Source organism: Jaculus jaculus, chromosome 2 (genome assembly GCF_020740685.1).
Source record: "Jaculus jaculus isolate mJacJac1 chromosome 2, mJacJac1.mat.Y.cur, whole genome shotgun sequence".
In the NCBI taxonomy this organism is placed as follows: Eukaryota; Metazoa; Chordata; class Mammalia; order Rodentia; family Dipodidae; genus Jaculus; species Jaculus jaculus.
In genome coordinates, this window is record NC_059103.1 from 167,279,147 (window position 1) to 167,294,807 (window position 15,661).

At 42.8% G+C, this 15,661-nt stretch overlaps 1 protein-coding gene across 1 annotated transcript in view; it reads left to right on the plus strand.

Moving 5' to 3' along the window:
- The window catches only part of Sdc2 (syndecan 2), a 114,326-nt gene that overhangs the window by 82,346 nt on the left and 16,319 nt on the right, over nt 1-15,661 (plus strand). The window lies entirely within an intron of this gene.

The window sequence follows — 15,661 nt, forward strand, 5'->3', positions numbered from 1 at the left end:
CAATCCGTATTAAACACATCATGCTCTGGTATGAGCTTGAACAGTTCCAAAAGGGTTTCCATGGGGGCTGCCCTGTAATGTGACCACTGCAAGGGATTGTGGCCTTCACCAGTGGGCCGGGGCAGTGAGGCAGGGGAAAGATGCTTAGGTGAGGAGTGGCTGGCATGCATGCCAGAGAGGTTGCCCTGGCAGCTGCAGTCAGTCAGCCACATTCTTCAGCCTCCGAAGCCGAAGGGGCAGGAGGAGCAAGTCATTTTTCTGCTTGTGCCGGGGCACGAGGTTAAGCCGCAGGAAGAGAGCGTCAGAAGGATGTGTGTGATCCAGGGTGCTGGCCAGAGCAGGTACAGCCAGTCAAAACTGGGAATAGTAGGGAAGAATCTCTCCCCAGCCTCCAGGGCCTCAGCTATTGCCTTGAAGCCCTTGGGGAGTGCACATATCTTTATTGACATCTCACACATATGCACCATGACCTTGTCAGCCTGCCTGACTGCACACCAGTTTGCACAAATTTAATAATAAATGCCCCTCTATGGGCAGAGTCTCTGCTACAGGTGAGCCTGTCTGCCCTAGTAACATTTGCAGAAACCAGGTCAGTCCTCACAAGGAGTGTGACATACACTGTGCCCGTGAAGTTTAAGACTCAGTATCTCTTCACTACCTGGGGATTTGTAAGACGAAACAAGTAGACCAGTAGGCTTTCATTCCCCAAAGGAGTATTTAAAAAATATATATTTTATTTCTTTATTTATGTGTGAGAGAGACAGAAAGAGAGAATGGGCACACCAGGGTCTCCAGCCACTGCAAACTAACTCCAGACGCATGTGTCTCCTTGTGCATCTGGCTTATGTGGGTCCTGGGGAATCAAATTGGGGTCCTTAGGTTTCATAGCCAAATGCCTTAACCACTAAGCCATTTCCCTGGCTCAGGTGTATTTTTAAAAAAGCACTTTCTAGGGGTTTTGGAGACAGGGTCTTACTTATGAAGTTCATGTTGGCCTTGAATGTGTGACCTTCCTGCCTCAACCTCTAGAGTGTCAGCACTTCAGACATTGGCCACCATGCCTGGCTAGAGGGCATTTTTTTAAATACCTAATAGGCCATTGGCTGTCATGTTGAAGGCATTTGCAGGAATGGATTGGCCCATCAATTACTGAAGATCCTGGAGAGAGAGGGACTTGTGAATGGTTGAGTTTGCATCATCAGTTTTACTCCACACTCTGGGGTGCCTTTTACTGTGGTTCCCTACAAAACCTGGTGGAATCCGCGGTAAATTGCTGGACTTCTTTGGAGAACAGCCATTCTTTCAGATGACGTGATACATACTTGACTCATAAAGATTTGCTTTTGTTAACCTCCCTTTTTTTTTTTTTTTACCTAACTATATGTTATATCAGTTACAACATGATATTTATGAATGTGCATCCCAACAGAAGCTTTTAATTATCACTAGTGAATTACCATATGTCATCTTCCTTTGAAGGCAAAAAATAGTTGAAATATGCTTTTTCAGCCCTTTCTCAAAAGCACTTCTTTTTATTTTTATTATTTATTTATTATTTATCATTATCGCTATTATTAACAAGATGTTTCATATGGATACCTCATGTGTTGGTACCCCTCTTTTCCATCATCCCTGCCCCCATTCACTTCTCAGTGAGGCTGCAGATATTCCCCATGGGGTTGTGGTTTATGCATTGTGGGAGCAGCATTCAGTTATCTTAAGGGGGAGGGAATGCCTTTGGACGTGATGTCTCAACCTGTGGCTTTCACAATCTTTTTGCACTCTCTTCCCCCAAATTCCCTGAGCCATGGTGGGTGAGTTTTAAGTTTACTTCAGTGATGAGCTCTTAGGAGCCTCTGGATCTCTGCTTTGGTAGGCATTGAGGATCCTCAGGGTCTGTCTCCTTCACCCTGGTGCTGATTATCAGGGACAGCAGGGAAGCAGAACTCTTGTTCATCTTCCCATTCCTCTGTGGATTCAGCTGTGGCTTGGCTGAAGTGTGATGGGTGGTTTATCTTCTTGGGTCTTGCTACCTTCTGAAAAAGAACAGATTCTCCAATTGAGAGTGAACTCAGCATAGTTTAAATGGAATAAACATTACTAATTTAGGGAGAATTTGATGTATGTAACCCTTCTTTTAGCCAAAGACTAGTGAGAGCTTGACACTGGAGAACATAGTCTTTGCTTCCATAGGCTCCTGATCTGGTTCCTAATTCCAGATATGGTTTCCTTTACACTGAGCAGATCTCTTAGCCAATCAGAAAGCTATTGGTTACCTACCAAGGCTGTGTGCCACTATTGCACTGGCATTTACATTGTGTGAGGGTGTCTGCTTCTGAGTAGCTTAGACCTCTGGTTGCTCAGACTGTTGTTGGCCATTTTCCCCCAGTAGCTCATGTAGCACTTTTCAGCACTAGACTGGCTAACTATCTGGGGACTGGCTTTCTTCTGAATTTCAGCCAGGTCTCTCCATGCTCTGTGTCAGCAGCATATGGTGTCTTCAGCAGGAGGGTCTTATTTTTTGCCTCAGGCAGGTAATCAAGTGCTTCAAAAGCACTTCTTAAAGTTTTTTTTTTTTTTTTTTTTTGTACTTGAGCTCATAATTTTTCCTTTTCTCCCTCTACCCTTCACAACCTCACAGCACAGCATGTGACTCTATGAGCAGAATGTCAGGGCATCTGTCTACTTACATAGACTCTGTTGGCGGTAGATCAGGCAGCACTTTTGGAATTTTGCAGGCTTTGGCTATACATGTCAGTTTGCACAGCTGATAAAGTGCGCATTGTTGATGGAAAGACTATTACTGCCCACAGTTTTCCTGTTGCTCATTTGATAAGACCATGAAGAATCATTTGATAAAGCACTCATATACAATACTTTCACACACCAGTGGGCTTGTTTTCTAAAAATCATTTGCTTCAAGATGGCTCAGTTCATGTGGCTGCATGAAGCGAATCTGTTTGGCTTGGAGCTCAAACTCCTTCCTCACAAGTAACGGTGCCGTTTGAGGAGGCTCTGTTCCTGGGGGAATTTCATGCTGGTCTGTGATAGAGTTCATAATAATCTCTAAGAGTTTGAAATCTCTTCATGAAACCATTGTTTTAAAAGCTGCTTGGCCCTTATTCTATCTGGTTAAAAAGTTTGGATAAAGTTAGGCATGATGATGCTTAATATATACATCATATATACATGGACTATATAAGAAATGCCTTCGTAATACTGAAAGTACAAATGCACGTCTGAAAGCAAATTTCTTAACAGTTAATACATGTACAAATATAAGGATCTACAGATAGCATCATGGTAGCATCTGAATGTATAAATGATAAGTATTTAAAAAAAACAAAACTTCACACTTCAGCAAGGTGCCCCCTAGTTACAAGAGTCCTTGAACATTCCTGATCTGTTGCATCTAAGGTCACAGCAAAATGTCTGATGAAATCATGGTATGACCACATACGATCTCAAGACTTCTGGATTTTTAATTCCAAATTTTATTTAGCTACTCCTTGCTTCTAGGTCATCTCAAGTGCTGGGGGTCACTCCAAGTCAAAGTGAGGTAGCTCAGTTTCCCAGGTAACAAGCTCATTTTTAGCCTGGCTCCAGTCAGCAGAGGCCACTGCCCACACTTGAGTGCAGTGTCCCTGACACACCCATAGACCTTGCATGTCAGCTGGCTCAGGGGTGTCCCACGCTGCTCCTAACCTACAACACAAGTCTGTCTGCCTGCAACAGGACCCACTTGAGCTGGTCGTGAGGAAATTCTGATTTGCCTCAGTGATTTTGTCATCTAGGAGGGTTCTGCATGGAGAAAACATTTGCAGCTACTTTTTTTTATAAAAGAAAGACTGAAAATATGTTTTAAAAGGCCCCCAAAATATCAAAATCAATCCATTGCATCCTAAACAAAGGCAAGAGCTAAAACAGAAGCAAGAGACCCAAAGGTGACAGAAGCGGTGGTCTCAAAGGTAAAGGTGAGATGACTATTCAGAACAGCTGTGAATTCCTAGGCCAGGTACCCGTACAGTTGCACTGTGCAGCCAAAGGATTACTAACCTGCCAGATTCTCTACCCAAAACACCGTTTTCTCTCACCAAGATTTACAGTCACTGGCTCTGTCTGCATTTCTTTTTTTTTTTTTTTAATTTTTTATTTATTTATTTGAGAGCGACAGACACAAAGAGAAAGACAGATAGAGGGAGAGAGAGAGAATGGGCGCGCCAGGGCTTCCAGCGTCTGCAAACGAACTCCAGATGCGTGCGCCCCCTTGTGCATCTGGCTAACGTGGGACCTGGGGAACCGAGCCTTGAACCATGGTCCTTAGGCTTCACAGGCAAGCGCTTAACCGCTAAGCCATCTCTCCAGCCCTCTGTCTGCATTTCTTTATCGGAACTGCTCTGTGCATGCATGTGCACATGTGTGTGGAGGCTAGAGGAGAACCGTAGGTATAGTTCCTTAGGTACTATGTACCTTTACTTTCTTCTTTTTGTTGTTGTTGTTTTTTTTTTTTTTTTTTTTTTTCAAGGTAGGCTCTCACTCTAGCCCAGGCTGACTTGGAATTCATTATGGAGTCTCAGGGTGGCCTCGAACTCATGGCAATCCTCCTACCTCTGCCTCCCTAATGCTGGGATTAGAGGCGTGTGCCACCACGCCCGGCATACCTTTTCTTTTGAGATAAGCTCTCATTGGCTTGGAACTCACCAAATAGGCTAGACCAGTTGGCAGTTGAGCCCTAGGACCACCCGCCTCTGCCTCCCCAGTGCTGTGATTACAAGTATGGGGGACCATGCCTGACTTCTTATTTTGACGTGGGTTCTGGAAATCAAACTCAGGTCCTCGTGGAATCAAGCTCACACTTGGGAGATCGCAAGCACTTTACTTATGAAGCCATTGCCCTAGCCCAAGGAACTGTCCTTTAAAAAATATTTTATCTATTTATTTGAAAGGAGAGAGAGAATATGAATGAATTGATTGGAATGGGCATGCTTAGTGTCACTATAAATGAACTTCAGACATATGTGCCACTTTCTGCATCTTGCTTTATATGGATACTGGGAAACTGAACCAAGGCCATTAGGCTTTCCAAACAAGTGCCTTTAACCTCTAAGCCATCTCCCCAGCCCAGAAACTGTTTCTAACCAAAAAAAAAATTTTCAAGTTTCACTCTAATCCAGGCTGGCCTTGAACTCACAGTGATCCTCCTACCTCTGTCTCCCGAGTGCTGGGATTAGAGGCATGCATCACCACACCCAATTCTCATATATGATTTGTTATGGCATGTGTTGCAAAAATTAACATGCAAAGTCATCACATATTGTCACTCATTGTATTTGGTACATAGTTGTCTAAGTGTTTTTGCTTTAAGGGTATTGGTAAACACCATTGAGCGGCTTTATTATTATTTTTTTTTAATTTTTTTTTATTTGAGAGTGACAGACACAGAGAGAAAGACAGATAGAGGGAGAGAGAGAGAATGGGCGCGCCAGGGCTTCCAGCCTCTGCAAACGAACTCCAGACGCGTGCGCCCCCTTGTGCATCTGGCTAACGTGGGTCCTGGGGAACCGAGCCTCGAACCGGGGTCCTTAGGCTTCACAGGCAAGCACTTAACCACTAAGCCATCTCTCCAGCCCTGGCTTTATTATTTTTTAAAATTGTATTTATTTATTTGAAACAGAGATATAGGGAATATAGGCCCACCGGGCTTTCTGCCACTGCAAACGAACTCCAGACACATACCCCACTTTGTGCATTTGGTTTTACATGGGTACCTTGGAATGCAACCCAGGCTGTCAGGTTCCAAGTGAGTGCCTTTAACTGCTGAGCAATCTCTCTACCCACCCCCCACCTTGAGCTTCTTGATTTTAGAAAATATCCTTAAGATAATTCCTGAAATATATGCTGTAATTATGTGAAAATTTTCAAGGCCTCTCCCCCATCCATTGGTTACAAGTATGTGGGACCATGTCTGACATTTTATTTTTACATGGGTTCTGGAAATCAAACTCAGGTCCTCTGCTTTTTTTTTTTTTTTTTTCCCTCTACTTTCTCTCTCCCTCTCTGTTTTTTTGTTTTGTTTTGTTTTTTGTTTTTTGTTTTTTTTTTTGAAATGAGGTCTAACTGTATAACCTAAGCTGGGCTTGACTTCATAATCCTTTTCACTCTGTCCCCAAGTGCTGGGATTACATGTGTGGGCCACCATACTAGGTTTTGTAGCTTCTTAAAATCTACTGCCAACATGGTTTCTAAAAGGGCAGACCCTCCTGATGAGTTTGCATTGTTTAAATAGCCAGAGCTTCTTCTCTAGGACAGCAAGATGGAGCATTACATCTTCCTTAGACATTCAAACACAGCTCTAGTTTACATCTCTGAGCAGGGACCAGTTGGAAATTCATCCACCAGTCTGTAGGCTTTCAGTCCTGCTTCTTTCCCCAACATCTGTTATCGTCCAGCAAGGTATGCTCTGCTCTTTAGAGTCAAGGTCAATACAATTTTCCTACCCCATAGACTCCCTATGTCATTCTGTCAGCCCGGAATTGGGTGGAGAATGTCGTGGGCCCAGAATTGTAGCCATTGAAAACTCCTAAGAGTGAATTATTAAATCCAGAGCAGAGACTGTTGGCTTCCTGTGCTTGACTTGAAGTCTGTTCCATGGTGGTAGTTTTTACAAAACACTTTTGAATATGAAATAAATTCCAAGTATCTTTTTCCCTCCTCTCCTGCCAAACTCCATCAGGAAACAGCATCTCGTTACTTCAGTTAGAATTTATTAATGTTGACCCTCTCCAACACTTGGAACTTTCAGGTTTGGCTCACAGGGCTTCTATTTTTACTTTAGTCTAAACTGTGGTCATCTGGATATCAAAATAAATACTGGAATCTTCTAGCTTGGGAAGGGGAGAGGCAGCAACACTTATAATAATGTAGCTGCAAATCTCTTGCTTCCCCCTGTTTGATATTCCAAAAAAGGAAGGAGGCACAATTCAGAACACATCTGTAAGCAATGAGCATTTTCCTTTTGTGTGTCATGCATATTGAGCATGACCCCACTGATAGTCCCAGGCACTGCTTTCATATGCATTGTTTTGGCAAGCCCTATGTTTGTTGCCAACAACTTTAATTCTGCACAAAGGTTGCTTCCCTTCTCTTGCTAGACCCGAAATCTGAATCCATCACCACAAACAGACGTATACATTGTTGGTATGTTTCATTGGTATTTTTGTTTTATTTTATGGTGTCTTTGTTATCATTGTCAAGGAGTAAGACTGGTTTTTGTTTTTTTTAGCATGAACAATAAACCAATTAATGTCAGGATAGGTAGTTGTTTTTTATTATTTGTTCTGCAGGTATTGGGGTTGAATACAGACCCTTGTGTTAGCCAAGTACTATGCCATTGAGCTACATCCATAGACCTGGGAGGATTTTTTTTAAAGTAAATTTGTTAATTAAATTTTGCAATGTAACGGTCTCATGAATCAGAAGTGACATAAGGACATCAAGTGAAAATTTTCTCCAGGTGAGATATTTTGCTTTTAATGGAGTTTCTCCGTAGTTTTTCTATATTGCAAAGTAAAAGATGTGTTGAGAATTTGTGTGCAAAGGTTTAGATATTTTTTCCTCTTGGTTTGTTTGGTTAAGTGTTTTCATTATGAGACAGTGGCTTGTAAAAACTGAGAGAGTTAGATTACAAGGTTCATAAGATGATATATATGCCAGTGGTATGTCTGTGGGCAGATGAACCTACCTGAGTATGTGTGATCAGGGCACAGTTATCAAGTTCTTGATTAAAGAGAAATGAGGCTGGGACCAGGAACCTTGTCTTGTTGTCCTAATGTAGGAGGGCAGGGGAGGTACTTTAACTTAGTTAAATTAACATTTAAGATCTTTCTGAGTCATCAAATCTGAGGTGCTATTTTATATTTACCCAACAAGTCAGTGATTATGCCAGGTGCTATTTTCTGGAATCAATAAACATACAAGCAGAAAGAAGGAAAATGGCTTAGTAACACCAGATACCTTTTCTGAATGTGATAGTAATACAACGAACCTTAAATACTAGTTTGTTTAGATAAATTGAATAATGCTCTGGCAAGATTATTTGGGGGTGAGTAAGGGGTGTTCCTATGCCGGTTATGGCAATGTTATGTTTTCTTAAAGGAAGATTTTATTTGAGTATAGTTGGCTTAGGATCTCTGACTGCTTTTAACCAAACATAAGCTGTGTTTTTATAAAAAGGAAAATGTTCGCAATAAGTGCTGCTTTTTAACATCAGCAATCAACCATTTACATTTTCTTCCTTAAACTAGCATTGTGCCGGCTCCTTCAAGGCATTTGCATGAGAACACTTGTTATCTACTCTCTCTTTAAATAATAAACAATTATTTTTGATAAAGAGCCTCACCACGTGATCCTCAGGCCTCATCCTCTCAAGTGCTGGGATTATGTGTGTACTCCCAGCTCATTAGAGACATTGTTAATGGCTTGAGGTTTCTCCCAACATCATTGGTGTCTTTCCTGAGAGTCTTTATCACAGTATAGGACTGAATCCAGCGTGGCCTTCTGTAAAGGCAAAAGAATGTTGATGTTTATTTTTTCCCCAAATGCAGTGCCAATAAGAATTCTTTCAAATGCACAGTCATTTCCTTTCATTACATAGCCTAAAGCCTGGAATCAGCCCACTAGAAATCTTTGACTTCTTTACCTCACACCCTTCCCACACCCACATCCCCAGAGCAACACTGGGAGGCAAGGGAAAGGACACAGAAGACCACAGAGCTGGGCCTGCCTCTTGGTCATCTAGAGGAACTCTCTTTCAAAGTGATAAGACTTCCACTCTGTGAGGCATCCAACAGGCAAGTCCAACCTCAGCAGTCACTTCCAAACGAAACGTTTGGACTTGAAGAACTATTAAAAAAGTATCGTTAACTCCAAGGCCTTGGTTTGTTTCTAAAGCTTGTGGAACTAGAGGGTTTTTTCCAAAACTGCCTATAATGTGATGTGTTTTTTTCTTTTTCTTTTCTATGATGGCCCAATTATCTTTGTGTCCCATACTGTACACCCAAAAAGGATCCCACTGTACAAAACCTGATGTTTTTCAGGTTATTGTGTTTTCAACTCCTAATATGCATGAGGCAATATTTAAAATTCATACCCGATGTTGTAGAAGGTTTGTTAAAGTATTTCTTAACAAGACATTTATCTTTTGATAGAATTTTTGATAGAATCCATGTTTGGATGTGTATGTGTGTGTATGCATATGCAAGTATGCCTTGATACGTGGGTTGAGATCAGAAGGTAACTTTTGGGTGTGGGTCTTGTTTTTGAGGCAGGGTCTCTCATTGTTTGCTATTCCCTTTGCCAAGTTAGCTGGTCTGTGAGCTTCCTGAAGATTCTCCCTGCTCTGCCTCCCTTCTCACCATATACCTGCTGGGATTATAGATGCCACTACAGCATCCCCAGCCATACATGGGTGCTGGAGATCTGAACTGAGGTTCTTACACTCACATGGCGAGTACTTTATCCATTCAGTCATATTCCAGCCCCAACAAGAGGAGCGTTCTTTCCTTCCTCCCTGTTTTTCAGTTTGGTTGGGACACATGTTTATTAGCAATGAAGAGATTGCTAAGAGTTAATGGACGGCCATGGGTGCCCATGGTTGCTTTAGGCATCCTCAGCCATCCTGTGGGAGATTTGTAGGCTGCTAGAACTCTAAGCTTTTGCCCTAGTTTTCCCCACCTGTGATGCTAAGAACTGTAGGTCTGACAGATGTTCAATGCATCTCCTGGAGGGCGAATGTCCACCAAGCTTGGAAATGCTGCATGAAGCAGAAGCTTCATGTGTTTGTTTGTTTTTTTTAACTGAAGGTCTCCTTGGAGTCTTCATTATGTAAATCACAGGGAAAGGGAGGGAGATGGCAGACACAATGTGTTAACACCTTCGCAAAAGCTCCTCTGAGGCTGGGTCTTTCCACTCCTGGGCTGTGTGTCTTCAGGCAGGCTCAGCTCCCGATCTGCAGTATGGCTGTTGCTGTGATTAGATGAGCTGGTGCATATATAACAATTAGCTGAAACTAGTCCTTGTAAACTGAGGCTGAAGGATGTGACACCATTCATGTTGTGGGACTTTACATTGTAACAGGAAGAGTTCAGAACTGGATGACAGGAGCTTTGGGCTCCAATTTGACCATCATTTAGATCAGATGGTTTTGGATTACTTTGCCACTGTGATGTTCTCTTCCCTCTCTCTTGTTTATTTTTTAGTTTTTCAAGGTAGGGTCTCACTCTAGCTGAGGCCGACCTGGAATTCACTATGTTAGTCTCAGGCTGGCCTTGAACTCACAGTGATCCTTCTACCTCAGCCTCCCAAGTACTGGGATTAAAGGCGTGCACCACCATCCCTGGCCATTTTTGACACAAATAGGTGTTCTTCGGGCCTATAATGTCCAGTCAAGCTCTAAAATTCTATGATCCTTTGGACTGTACCTAAGCAGAAATGGCAAGTTCAGTTTTAAGGACCCATAAGTCATTTCTGAAGGACTGTGTGGGATAAACTTTTAGCTAATTATTATTTCCTTTACAGTATGTTTTAGCTACGTCCAAAATAGTTTACTAAGCCACCTATGGGAAGATAAGCTTGAGTGAGCCTATGTGGTACTCTGTAATCATCATCCAAGTTAATTCACATTTGAGTCTAAAACAGAAAGGAACATTCCTTCATCTTCAAGCAAAGAGGCATCAACTAGGTGTTCATTTTCCCTCTTATGATACAAAATGTATTACTAGGCCCCAAAGATATTCTACTTTTATGTTCAAAGGCTAATTTTCAGACAATTGGGCTTGTGATATCCAAAAGTATTTTCATTTTGTTAGCCTTTCAATTTTGTTGTTCATCCAAGTTTAACTGTAAAATAAATTGAGCACCTGTTGCTTTGAGCGTTGGTTATCTTGACCACCATGTGGGTATCACTGTCTAAAGTACTGGGAAGACATTTATTCCTTTCATGGGTAAGACTATGTGTTTTGCAATATAGCCATGAATTTCTAACATAGTTCCACCCTGGTTTTAAAAGGGCATTTCTTGTTTGGTATGGTGGTGCACACCTTTAATCTCAGCACTTGGGAGGCAGAGGCAGGAGGATCACCATGAGTTCGAGGCCACCCTGACACTACATAGTGAATTCCAGGTCAGCCTGGGCTAGAGTGAGACTCTACCTCACGGGGTGGGGGGGGGGGTGAGGAAGAGGCATTTATTCAATGTAAGCTTTACATGTGTGCAGAATCACTAAGACAACCCAGCTTTGATCATCACCAAACACAGAAGCCCTCGCTTTTGCTCCCCATTGCTTTCTTCCATGTTTTCTCCTTAAAGGAGTTTTTTTCTTTTTTCTCCTTAGGATTTTTATGTGCAGGAAGTTGATGTCATCAGGTGTTTTCATGCTGTTTTTGTCTTGGGGCCTTGGTGTTTGGGTGGGTGAAGGAGACAGCAGCAGCTGATGTGGGAGATGCAGGTGAAGCCACATGCTAAGAGGAGTTCCTTCCGGGCCAGGGGTCTCTTCCTAGAGGTGACAGAAAGTCGATAAAGGGGAGTTTAGCCCGGAAAGGATATGTTTATGTTTGTGTTTATTAAGGGTCTCTCTGTGGTGAATGCCTTTGAAGCCAAAGACTTGGGGAGCATGTCAGGAGGTCTAGGCCCAGCAAGTTGAGGTTGTGAGGCCAGGTATGGAGAGGTGGCGCTAGGAGGCGAATCCCGTGTAGCGTCCCTGCTAGGCTTAGTGGAGATAACAAAGCCTGTACCAGGTGTGCACCCTGCTGGGGTTGAGTCTGTGAAGACATGGGTGTCTGCTGCAGTTCCTCTAGCTGAACATGGCAGGAAATGCAGCCCGATCTCTGCGGGCAGTAGATTTCCTCTTCATGGCACCTCGTTGCTTTCCTTCCACAACTCCCTTTGCCCTCCTGGGTTCACATCTTGCATCAGCCAAAGAGAACAGGTATGAAAGACCAGCTTTGTTTTTCTTCTGGCTCATACCGTGAACCCTGTTAGCCAACAGTCCTGGCACTGCCTCCCAGCCTTGGTGCGACCCAAATCAAACAATCTCCTGATGAAATCCTGCTCAGGCTCAGCTCTGTGCCTCTGTGTACCTTCGGTTACTTTCTCTGTCCCCAGTGAGCCTGTGAGCATGCACAGAGCATATACCACTTAGTGAGGGTAGGGAGATGTGCCCAGGTGGAAAATCAGCAGCTTGAGTCACCCTTCTCATGGTTTTTAAGAGTTGCTCGTCATCTTGTCCTGAGGGACGGTTTATTTCCCTTTTCAGGCATGTTATCTTTAAACATTCTTACCAGCATGACAAGTGAAGTCTTCAGAAATAACATTTATCTTGTTTGGCACAGTTTCTTTGGAAAGGGGGTGGAAAATCGAGGTTTTCTTGGGGAAATATCTGCTATTCAATTGCACTGTATAAAAAGGACATTGGTACTCCATCCCCTACCCACATTCCTAGTGCTCCTGAAATGAATGGGAAAGAATATTTTTCTTTTGATATCAAAATTACTTGCACCACATTCAACGATGATGATGGAGAAACAGATACATGTGGCTGCTCCCAAGCACATTAAGCATCTTGGCAGCCCTGGGCCACCCTGGAGCCCTGTAGACCCTGACTGGGTGCTGACAAGCTGTTTCTCCAGGCACCTCCTGACCTCCATCCCAAGTTCTGTAGTAATCCAAGCCTCACAGTTACCTCCTAAGAAGCCAATGGCTTGTCAGGCTGCCCCAATACGTGTGAAGTGTGATACAGCTGGGCTTCATATTTTGGCTCACTTCCTTGGTAGTGTGACAGGCATGCTGATCCAGACAATGGAGGTGTTTGATGGCTAGAAATTCACTTGGCACATAGGGATTGAGTATCTCAGCATCACCCTTTGCCACATCAAATTTCATGGAGAGAGCCAAGAGGAAAATGACATGTGTTCAATATTAAGTGTCAAGATACTGAGTTCTAAAATAAATATAAGATATTTTGTCTTGCATTCAGGACTCTGAGCTACTTATACAGATGAGATTTGGGAAGTTTGGGGAAGATTCTCTCTCTCTTAGGCTTGAAATGGACAGCTTTTAGCTCTAGGGATCCTGGAGGTCTTGGGATATGTGTTAACTTTGGAACTAAAGTCAAAGGTTACTTATGTCAATGTTGTTTAGTAATCTCCATTGACAAATATTTATTGAGCACCCATGCACTTTGACAGGGACAGAGAGTAAGTTCACATAGGTTATTCAAGACCTGTGTCGACTCATAGTTGTGAATGAGAGGAAAGATGAAGACACATGAGCTCATTAAAAGTAACAGTGTAAGCCGGGCATGGTGGTGCACATCTTTAGTCCCAGCACTTGGGAGTCAGAGGTGGGTGGATTACTGTGAGTTCGAGGCCACCTGGAGACTACATAGTGAATTCCAGGTCAGCCTGGACTACAGCGAGACCCTACCTCGAAAAACCAAAAAAAAAAAAAAAAAAAAAAAAAAAAAAACCAAAAGCTAAATGATGCATGCACCACAAACTGAAGTTGCACAGTTTATACACACCAGAAACGTGATTGAGGTCAGAGCCTGTTCTAAACAGCAGGTGGGGCTGACAGTGGCTTCTTTTTTTTTTGGTGGGAACACAATCTGGTTTAATCCAAGCAGTGTTTACTGGTACTGAGAGTTAATGATGCTGGGTGGGGACATTAAAGCAGAATCCAGGATGCCCCTTGTACACCAAAATCCCAGATGCCCAAGTTCTTTATATAAAATGGTGCGGTGTTTGCATGGAAGCTGTGTAGAGTCTCCTATCCTCCTCTATGCTTTTAGGTACATCCAACCTTTTGATATTGCGACATGGCATTGTCATCTTCAAAGCTCATTCTTAAGTTCCAAAACAAAATCACAATATGCTCTCATAATATTTCAAGTACATTTGCACCTGTGCATTGGACCACTTCATAGTTATCCTCAGTTGCCTCCTGTAACGTGCTGGCCACAGGTTGGCTACGTCCACATCATCATCATCGCTGCATTGCTTACAATACCCAATACAATGTAAATGACATATAAGTTGTTGTCGTATTTTTATGGGATAATGGTAAGAAAAAAATCTATACATGTTTGGTACTGACATTTTATTTAATTAATTTATTTTATTTACTTACTTTGAGACACAGAGTCTTGCTTATGGCCTAGGCTGCCTTTGAACTTCTGATCCTCCTACCTTTAGCCTCCTTACTGCTGGAATCAAAAGCTTGCCCCACCACACCTGGCCCAGCTTAACTTAAAAAATATAAATATACATATATATATATATATTTTTTTTTTCAGGGCTGGAGGGATGGCTTAGCTGTTAAGGCATTTGCCTGCAAAGTGAAAGGACCCAGTTTCGATTCCCCAGGACCCACGTTAGTCCACGTTAGTTTGTGTGCAGTGGCTGGAGGCCCTGGTGTCTCTCTCCCTCTTTTTCTGTCAAATAAATATATAAAAATAAAATATTAAAAAAAATTCAACCTACAGTAGTTGTCTTTCAGTCCTCTCTCCCAAGAATGTTGAGTGTGATAGGGGTCAGTTCTGTAGAGAGCTGAGGAACACAGGCCTCTACATTTAATACACAAGCTATACAAATTCAGGTCTGGGACAGTCCGATACCTGGAAACCAGTGTTGTGCCGAACAGCCTCAGATTGCAGTGTGAAGTTCTTACTGTGTGGCAGGAAAATTCCAGAACATTCTTGGCTCAGTGGGGTCACTCAATGCCTGCAGAGCAGCCTGCTGGAACCCAAATCCCTAAGGGCTCAGTCCTCAGAATCTGCTGGTGTGATAGCTCAGTCGAAACGATTCCCATACTTTTCTGTCGGTTGGCACCGAGGCCCGTGGAGAATGTGGGCTCACATTTAAAACCCTTCAGCCTCTCCAGCCAGCCACTGAAACTTGAGAGAATAAAGCACTGCTGTTCAAAGGCCGAGCCTGTCCCTCCTCCGAGGAAGTCTCACTCGCAGAACTGCTGAAACCAAGTTTTATTTTTAGTGGAAATCTAATGGAAGCCACCATTGTAAATGAAACATTATTTTTTTTTTATAATTCCTGGGAGGAACAAACATCCAATTTGATCTTTAAAAATAGGACAATAATGAGTGTTGCCTGTTTTCAAATGCAAACTTTGCTTAGAAGCTGCCAGTCTGAGACGCTGGTGATGGCAGTAAAATATCAATTTACTAAAACCATTTTGAAGAATTTGTACCTCTGCTCCATCTACACTTCATGCAAGTAACTCCTTTGGCAGGATTAGAGTGTATTTTAATACTAACCCCTCATTGAAGAGCTGAGAAGCTGTGGAACTGGTATATTTAGTGACTGAGTTCTCTCCATTTTAAGCCTGTTATTTGCTATTACTTTTGTGGGTTTATCTATATTTGTCATTAAGGCTCTGCTAAACCAACAATCCCTAGAAGTGGGCTTGTGGTGGGCTTTTCAGATGGGCCCTACAGGCTCCGCTCCACAGGCGTCAGTGTGAGTCTGGGCTGTAGCAGAAAGCTGTGGACTGCCTGGGCATCAGGGGAGCACTTATCTGTGGTGACAAAGCCAAGCCTGGCCAGGCCTGTGAGCATCTGGTGCACTTGATGGATCCCTAGGTGGTTATTTAG